The sequence below is a fragment of the Vulpes vulpes genome, chromosome X (genome assembly GCF_048418805.1).
Source record: "Vulpes vulpes isolate BD-2025 chromosome X, VulVul3, whole genome shotgun sequence".
In the NCBI taxonomy this organism is placed as follows: domain Eukaryota; kingdom Metazoa; phylum Chordata; class Mammalia; order Carnivora; family Canidae; genus Vulpes; species Vulpes vulpes.
In genome coordinates, this window is record NC_132796.1 from 12,298,427 (window position 1) to 12,307,817 (window position 9,391).

At 41.2% G+C, this 9,391-nt stretch overlaps 1 pseudogene; it reads right to left on the bottom strand.

The window, feature by feature from the left end:
* Window positions 1–229: 229 nt before the first annotated feature.
* LOC112919085 (alpha-enolase pseudogene) lies at window positions 230–1,636 on the bottom strand (annotated as a pseudogene).
* Window positions 1,637–9,391: the final 7,755 nt, after the last annotated feature.

Consider the following 9,391-nt stretch of genomic DNA (forward strand, 5'->3'; position numbering starts at 1 on the left):
AGTGAGGTGAGAAAGCAATGATTTGGACCAATCACATGTTTACGGAGCTAGGGTTCCCAGCAGGGTTCCAGATGGTCAAGTCTGGCTTCTGTAGCAATTCTAAGGAAGCTTTGAGAACATCACAGGGAAAGGAGAGGGCAGCTAACTAGCACAGGGCCCTGCCACTTTGGGCTGGGGGCCTCGAGCTGCCCCGGGGAGCAGAGGTCTAACAAGCCGACTCAGGACCACAGGGTGCACCACCTGGACCTTACTTGGCAAGGGGGTTTCTGAAGCTTCTGCCAGCAAACTTGGCCTTTCTACCCAGTTCCTCTTCAATTCTGAGGATCTGGTTGTACTTGGCCAAGCACTCGGATCTGCATGGTGCACCCGTCTTGATCTGCCCAGTGCAGAGTCCCACCACCAGGTCAGCAATGAAGGTATCTTCGGTCTCCCCGGAGCGATGCGACACCATGACGCCCCACCCATTGGACTGGGCCAGCTTGCACACCTGAAGAGACTTGGTCACAGAGCCAATCTGGTTCACTTTAAGCAGGAGGCAGTTGCACGATTTCTTGCCCACAGCCTTGGAAATCCGCTTCGGGTTGGTCACGGTGAGATCGTCCCCCACCACTTGGATTCCAGCACTGGCAGTGAACTTCTGCCAAGCTTCCCAGTTCATCCTGGTTGAAGGGGTCTTTGATAGACACCACTGGGTAGTCCCTGGTGAAGGACTTGTAGAGGTCAGCCAGCTGGTCAGGCGTGATGTACCTGCTGGGGTCATCAGGGGACTTGAAGTCCAGGTCATACTTCCCAGACCTGAAGAACTCGGAAGCAGCTACGTCCATGCCGATGACCACCTTATCGGTGTAGCCAGCCTTCCCGATGGCATTCTTCAGCAGTTCCAGAGCTGCTTTGTTCTCCAGGATATTAGGAGCAAATCCACCTTCATCGCCCACATTGGTGGCATCTTTTCCATATTTCTCCTTGATGACATTCTTCAGGTTGTGATAAACCTCTGCTCCGATGCGCATGGCCTCCTTGAAGTTCGCTGCACCAACAGGAAGGATCATGAACTCCTGCATGGCCAGCTTGTTGCCAGCATGGGAACCACCGTTGATGACATTGAAAGCCGGAACTGGCAGGATAACTTCAGAATTGCCAGCCAAATCAGCAACGTGGTGGTACAGGGCCACCCCCTTCTCGACAGCCCTCGCCTTGCAGACAGCCCAGGGACACTCCCAGAATGGCGTTTGCACCAAATTTAGATTTATTCTCTGTCCCGTCCATCTCGATCATCACTTTGTCAATCTTTTCCTGCTCCACAACGTTCACTTTCTTGCTAATCAGGGCAGGTGCAATAGTTTTATTGATGTGCTCAACAGCCTTTGAGACACCTTTCCCCATGTAGCATGTCTTGTCATTGTCCAGGAGCTCGAGGGCCTCGTAGATACCAGTGGAGGCACCACTGGGCACAGCAGCTCTGAAGAGACCTTTGGAGGTGTAGAGGTCGACCTCAACAGTGGGGTTCCCGCGAGAGTCAAAGATCTCCCTGGCGTGGATCTTGAGAATAGACATGGTGACTTTCTGGCCGCCGATAGGGCTGCCCGGGAAAAAAGCAGAGGATGCCGCAGGCACCAGGGACGAGCGTCAAGCTGCGCGGTCCTGATGCTCCGAGGACCCGAAGCTCATCCGGTTCTCAGGCTTTCAAACTTAGACTGGAACCGAGACATTGGTCTCCAGTTTGCCAACTACAGATCTTGGGACTTCTCATACTCCAGAATCACATGAGCCAATTCCCTATAATAAATCTTTCTATATGTGCATGTATCCTATTGAATGTGTTTCTCTGAAAAGTCCCAGCTAATACAATCATATAATGCTTGTGAGATTCATTATTACTTAAAAGATGATAACAAATGTTTTTGGTAATTATTTACTTTTCCCAGATTGACTCCTTGTAAAATCTTGCCCTGCCTCATGAATTTCCTTCCAGTGGCTATTCCAAACTTTACAATTCCTCTCATGCCCTCAGACTAATTTTGCTCAATTTCAGACAATGAGCCAAGGCCCACTTTCAATGAATTCCATATCTTAGACCACTTGGCATCCCTTGTCTCAAGGTCACAGCGCCCTCAGATAGCTCTTTTCATACAGCTTCTTTTCATTCTCTCTCTCTCTCTCTCTCTCTCTCTCTCTCCCTCCCTCCCTCCCTCCCTCCCTCCCTCTCTCCCCAACCCCAGCAACTCTTATTTCAGGCCTGGGAGTGGGAAACTGGGCCCAATTGTTGAGTTCTGAGTTGCTACAACATCCCTTGTGTGATTTTCCTGCTCCTCACTCATATCTTCATAAACGGTCTCTCTTTTTAACTCTTTATTTTGGAAAAATTAGGACTCACAAGAACTTGCAAAAATAATACAGAGAGATTCTGTGTACCTTCACCCAGCTTTCCCCAACGATAATGATGTAGGAAAAGACATTAGGATTCGAAGCCGATGGCCAAGAAAGAATTTTTTTTAATAATAAATTTATTTTTTATTGGTGTTCAATTTGCCATCATACAGAATAACACCCAGTGCTCATCCTGTCAAGTGCCCCCCTCAGTGCCCGTCACCCATTCACCCCCACCCCCCGCCCTCCTCCCCTTCCACCACCCCTAGTTTGTTTCCCAGAGTTAGGAGTCTTCATGTTCTGTCTCCCTTTCTGATATTTCCTACCCCTTCAAGAAAGAATTCTTGAGACAACTTTGGTGCAAAAAAGATGATTTTATTAAAGCACAGGGACAGGACCTGTGGGCAGAAAGAGCTGCACTGGGGTCATGAGGAGTGGCTCATTATATCCTTTCAAGTTGGGAGGAGGTTAGGGACAGCATAAGTCATAAGGAATTTTGGATTCCAGGACCTTGAGGGGGCTAGCTATTGTTGGGAAAGGGTCATTTATTACCGTCTAATAAAATCTTAGTCATGAGATCCTTCAGATGTGTATCAGTGGGCCATATGCTTGGGGGATGGTTGTCAACACATATCTTGAGGGGTTTAGAGATAAAGGAAATTTCTAAAGGAATTTGTATATGTTAAAGTAGGCTTACAGAATCATGAGGATTGGGCTAAGATTGCCTTTTGCCCTTGGCAAAGTATTAACATTGAGGCAGTTAAGTCCCTAGAGGAAGGTCACTCTGCCTGTTTCAAGAACTTGTCAATGGGCTGTAGGTAATAAGGAGATTTAATTTTTTGGGATGCCTGGGTGGCTCAGTGGTTGAGTGCGTCTGCCTTCGGCTCAGGGCGTGATTCTGGGGTCCCAGGATTGAGTCCCACATCGGGCTTCCTTCATGCAGCCTGCTTCTCCCTCTGCCTGTGTCTCTGCCTCTCTCTCTCTCTCTCTTTCTCTCATGAATAAATACATAAAATCTTTAAAAAATAATAATTTTTCTTCTGCCTTTGTTTCCCACATCAATAACATTTTACAAAGGAAAGAGTATCAAAATAAGAAAATTTACATTGATATTATACTATTGACTGGACTATATACCTTACTGGGATTACATCAGTTTTCAAATTCACTGCTTTTTTTATATAGTCCTACAAAATTCTATCACATATGTAGATTCTCATGTAATCACCACTGCAACCAAGATATGAATGGTTCCATCTGTATACAACCTCTTTATTAAACTTTTCTCATTACCCAATTTGAAAATGCCTTCTGTTTTCTGCCAGCATCCCTGCTGAGGGACCCTTAAAAGATTTTCAACATTCTGAAAATGGAAAGGATCTGTCCTTTTGTTTGTGGGTGAAAGCCAAGAAGGCAGCAAGCCTCTGAGAGAAGAGGGTGGCAGCTGCAAAATAAAAATGGCAATTGAGCCACTCTTGGCAAAGAATATCTGAGATAGTTTCCAGAGTGATATGGGAATAATCTGAAGGTTTTATTTTGTGGCAATTTTCTCAAGTCTAACCGTGTATCAGAATCACCCGCAGAACATTAAAAAAAAATTAATCAATCAACCAAACAAAAAACAAAAGAAAAACAGAGATTTAGGCCCCATCCCCAGAGGTCCTGAATCATTTTTTTCTGGGATGAAGTTCAAGGATTGAAACTTTTTACAAGTTCCTCAGCTGATTCTAATGTGCAGCCAAGGTTGAGAGCCACTGTTTTTTGACATCTAGGTTTTTGCATCTTAATTAGAAAATCCATTCCTACTCACGATTATGATTTTTAAAAAGAAAACTTTGAGTTTTTATGTATATTTTTAAAAATTTTTATTAAATTTAATGTATCTTTATGTATCTTTAATGTATCTTGGATTTATATTTGTTGTAGGAAATGAGAAATGAATTCATTTTATTTTTTCCCCAGACAGGTATTTTGTTGTTCTAATACTTATTGAATAATCCATATTCTCTCCACTGATATAAAATATTACTTCTATGGTTTAGTAAATCTGTGAATTGCTTTACTCTATTTCCATATTCTATTTTGTTACATTGATCTTTCTATTAAGTGCCAGAATCAAACTGTTTTCATTATAGTAATTTTGTCATGCTTTAATTTCTGGTAGAAGTAGTAGAGAATTGATATTTTTAAGATATTGATTTTTTTAAAGATTTGAGAGAGAAAGAAAGAGAGTGCATGAGGGGGGAGAGGACAGAGGGAAAGGGAGAAGCAGACTCCCCACTGAGCAGGGAGCCTGAAGCAAGGCTGGATCCCAGGACCCCAGGGATCACGACCCCAGCAGAAGCAGAGACTCAACTGACTGAGCCACGCAGGCACGCCCATATTGACTCTTTCCATTGAAAAAAACATATATTTTAAAGTTGATTCCAATTTTCTCTTTTTTTGTGCTCTTCAGTGTAGTTTTAAAGTTTTCTTCATATAGACTCTGTACTACATATAAGTTAAAACTATATTTAAAGAAATGGATCAGCTCCTCATCCACTAAAACTAATTTTGAGCCAGAGTAAAAAAAAAAAAATTTAGTCTGTATAAATTACCCTTGATCATACATGATGGAAATGAGTGCTGTCTTGTGTAATTTCTTATGGGAATAGAACATTCCTTTATTATCTGGCATGATTAGCAAATGTGTGCCACATTATCATTATCAAGAATTCTGGTATACATAGAATAGTAATTTTCAAAGCCTAGACTCCAATAGAACACTAAACACCTAACACAGTAAAATTAAATTTTTTTTTGAAGACTCAGAAGCTATGTGTCTTTGTAATGAGCATGATACACTGTAGATGTTAATGGAAAGTTTAAATAAGAAAATGCCAGATAAAAATGACTTTTCGGAAAGCAGGGACTCCCTGCTCAAGTCAGACTCAGGATAAAAGCTACTCATTCTTACTAGCTTCTTTCCTGAAAGATAAAAGTTCATTAGGATGGCCAACCATGAGATACATAGAAACTTGGATTTCTAAAATAAATGATGGGACAAATCCATCTCAAGGTCTAAATGCTCCAATATTTTCTAAAATTTTAAATATTCAAAGCCAACTGATTTAAATCCATTTGCTGAGAGTCTTCCTCCATATCCAAAGCTATACAAAAGGAAATTCTAGACTAATTACCTTTCATCAGCTAAGGCTTTTAATTAGTTAAGTGGGCATTATTTGTGCTTTCACAAAGAATTAGCATTTTAAGGTAAATGGTAAAAATTCTGGAATAGGAAGAAGAGAAACACCCATATAAATTTTAGAAATGCTACTTATGGATATGCATATGGCAAGCAGCAGAAATATTATGAATTGTAAAGAAACAGCCATAACTGAGAAATGCTTTTTATATAACATGGTCAGGAAAAATTAAAATATTCACAGCTACTATGTGTGTGCATCTGTGTGTGTATATTTTGTGAATGTGTGTGTATACATGTGCATTTATGCATATGTACATATTTATATACAATGGCTGTAATTAAGTTAGATCATTCTTCTCATAAATAACCCAGAGTGAATCTTGTGTTAATGTTTCTGGGGCTACATCACAAGCGAATATTGGCTTACCTAACTGTAGAAACTTAATTTTAAACAACTTTTGTTATTGGATAGAACACTATTGAAGTCATATTGTTTTGTCTTCCTTTGACTTGTGAGCTACTTACAAAAAGTGGATTGGCTCATTGTATCTAAATATGCTTCCTTTGAAGAAAGAACATTTTATCCCCATTATAAATAAATAAAGAAGTAGCCCTCCTTTAGTTTTTTTAAGATTTTATTTATTGGGGATCCCTGGGTGGCTCAGCGGTTTAGTACCTGCCTTCAGCCCAGGCTGTGATCTTGGAGTCCCGGGATCGAGTCCCACGTCGGGCTTCCTGCATGGAGCCTGCTTCTCCCTCTGCCTCTCTCTCTCTCCCTGTGTCTCTCATGAATGAATAAATAAAATAAAATAAAAAAGATTTTATTTATTCATGAAAGAGAGAGAGAGAGAGGCAGAGACACAGGCAGAGAGAGAAGCAGGCCCCATGCAGGGAGCCCGACGTGGGACTTGATCCTGGGACTCGATCCTGGGACTGATCCCGGGACTCCAGGATCATGCCCTGGGCTGAAGGCAGGCACCAAACTGCTGAGCCACCCAGGGATCCCTAAGAAGTAGCCCTCCTTTAAAGGAAGCAATGCAGGTCTTCTCCTTTTACTTTGAATATCTAATTGTAGAGTGCTGGAATCAGTGTGATTTGGAAACCAAAGGCAGATCACTGAGACCTTGCTGCTACTCTTAGGCAATGCCTATGTCCCCCACTAGCAGCTTCCTCTCTTCTAAAATAGAACCAGTCATTGTTCACACTTACTTTCTGGGCAAACATAATCAACTGATGCTCCTCTGTGTGCCAGACAGTATCAGTAAAATACTGAAGCTTTGTTGGGGAGGAAAAATTTTTCCCTTACCCTCCTAGATTTTTTTGTCTGGTTTATTGATGTAAAACAGATTAACAGGAGAAAAACTAATTGCATATGTATAGGAGCTCCATAAGAATATGAGAGCCAAGTGATGAAGTTTTGGAATATAGGTGAGGTCTGGAGCCCACCACGACCAAGAAAGAATTCTTGAGATGTCTTTTGTGCAAAATGGTGGTGGTTTTATTAAAGCATGGGGACAGGACCCGTGGGCAGGAAGGGCTGCTGCCCCAGGCCTGTGAGGGGTGGCTGATTATATTCCTGGGAGTTGGGAGGGGTTTGAGAATAGCTTACTCTGTAAGGAATTTTGAAAGCAAGGTTTCCAGGACCTTGAGGGGGCTAGCTATTGTTGGGAAAAGGTCACTTATTAATAAAACCTGAGTCATGAGACCCTTCAGATGTGTTTTGGTGGGCCACGTGCTTGGAGGATGATTGCCAACATGTATCTTGAGGGGGTAGACATAAAGGAAATTTCTAAAGGAATTTCTATATGTTAAAGTAGACTTACAGGATCCTGGAGGTCGGGCTAAGATTGCCTCCTGCCCTTAGCAAAGTATGAACATTTGAGTCATACTTTGTATGAGGCAGTTGAGTCTGTAGAGGAATGTCACTCTCCTGTTTCAAGGACTTGTCAATGTGCTTTGTCCTCAGCTAGTCCTCTGTTCCCCCATCACAAGGACAAGTTAGCACCTTGAGTATTAAATGTTTCAGGCAGGAGCTATGTCTTCTTTAGCAAAGTCTTCTAGTACCTAGCATGACATTTGCTACATAGTACACGCTGATTAAATATTAGTTTGATGAATAAATGAATGTTGTTGAGGCTTAGAATGAGGCTCAGTCAGGTGAGCTAAAGAATGGCATAGAGGCCTGGAGCTTCAAAGGGGAGGAGGATAATTCAAAGACCAATAAGAGCAGATGTTCGTTAAATGTTTGCCCTGCCATACAGATCTTTCAGGTAAAAAGTTCTCTCTGGTAATAGCTCTTTCCAGGGCAGACCCCCTATCTAAATTCTTTTAGGTAGCTAAGGAAGAGGTAAAAGTTTCTTGAGTCTTCTGGATTTTGATTGCCTTAAACTCAATATAATCCACATGCCAAAATGGCATATTTTAGGGTTACGTATGTTGGGAAGCAAGAATTCTTGTCCTCTCAAAGGTCCTTCTGGCTGGACTAAGAAACAAATTGACATGAGACAGATTAACAGGAGAAAAATCAAATTTAATAGGTGTATTGTTGAGAAATCTACCTAGACATGGAAATTCCAAAGACAGGCAAAATGAGGTACATATGTCATTCTGAACTAAGGAGAAGGGGATAGGGCCTGGGATTTCAAAGGAAAGGAATGCACCTCATAGGATGATTTAAAAAAAAAAAAAAGGCAGATGTTTGGTAATTAGATGTTTGCCCAATCATACAGATGGGTCACTCAGATAAAATTGATCTCTGTTAATAACCCTTATTCTGGGGAAAAAAAACCCCAATCTAGCTTCTGTGTGGTTACGAGAGTGCAAAAGTTTCTCTTGAGCCTGTAGAGTCTTAAGTGTCTTCCGACTTCAAGATAATCCACATGCCAACGTGGCACATTTTGGGAGAGCAGTCTGTTCTGAACCCCTACACGTATTTTGCAGCCTCTCACATTCAAACCAGCACCCTCTTGTTTTCTATCTTAATAGCAAAGTGAGTTCCTAGGAAAAGTTTAATTTAGTATTTTAAAAGTATGTATTTGCATTTTGACCACAAAATAGCTAAGTTATTTATAGCTATGCAAATAGTATATAATTATGACTTGATTTGAAATTCAAATACTATCATAACAGTAAAAAATATTTATTAAGATTACCTTCGTGGATCAAGTATTTTTATATTTCCAGTAAGAAAACAAAAATAACCTTTAATATTTATAGCTAAGCATCTGTAATCTATTATTTTATTTCTGCCAATTTGGTGAGTTCCATAAACCTAACATAATTTAAAGAGTTTTCCTTCTTTTCTTTGAGGCAGATTAGACTCAAGAGATAAAAGAATACAGGAAATATTTCTGTAGAGTTATATACATAGGTATAGAGGTCATTTAAGTTTTCTTATTATCAAACATTTTGTGGCTTGAAAGTTTTTATTTTATTTTATTTTATTTTACTTATTTATTCATGAGAGACACACAGAGAGAGGCAGAGACAGGCAGAGGGAGAAGCAGGCTCCATGAAGAGAGCCTGATGTGGGACTCGATCCTGAGACTCCAGGAACACGCCTAGGGCTAAAGGCAGGCACTAAACCTCTGAGCCACCCAGGCATCCTTTGAAGGTGTTACAAATGTGAAATGGGAAGTTAGTTTTTCTTCCTGGTGTGTATGAGCAGGACTAGCTACATAGTTTGTGAAAATGCAGGGCCCCTTGTTCAAAAACCAAGGATTGATTTATTTTTTTTAAAGATTTTATTCATCCATTCATGAGAGACACACAGAGAGAGCCAGAGACACAGTCAGAGGGAGAAGCAGGCCCCTTGCAGGGAGCCTGATGTGGGACTCG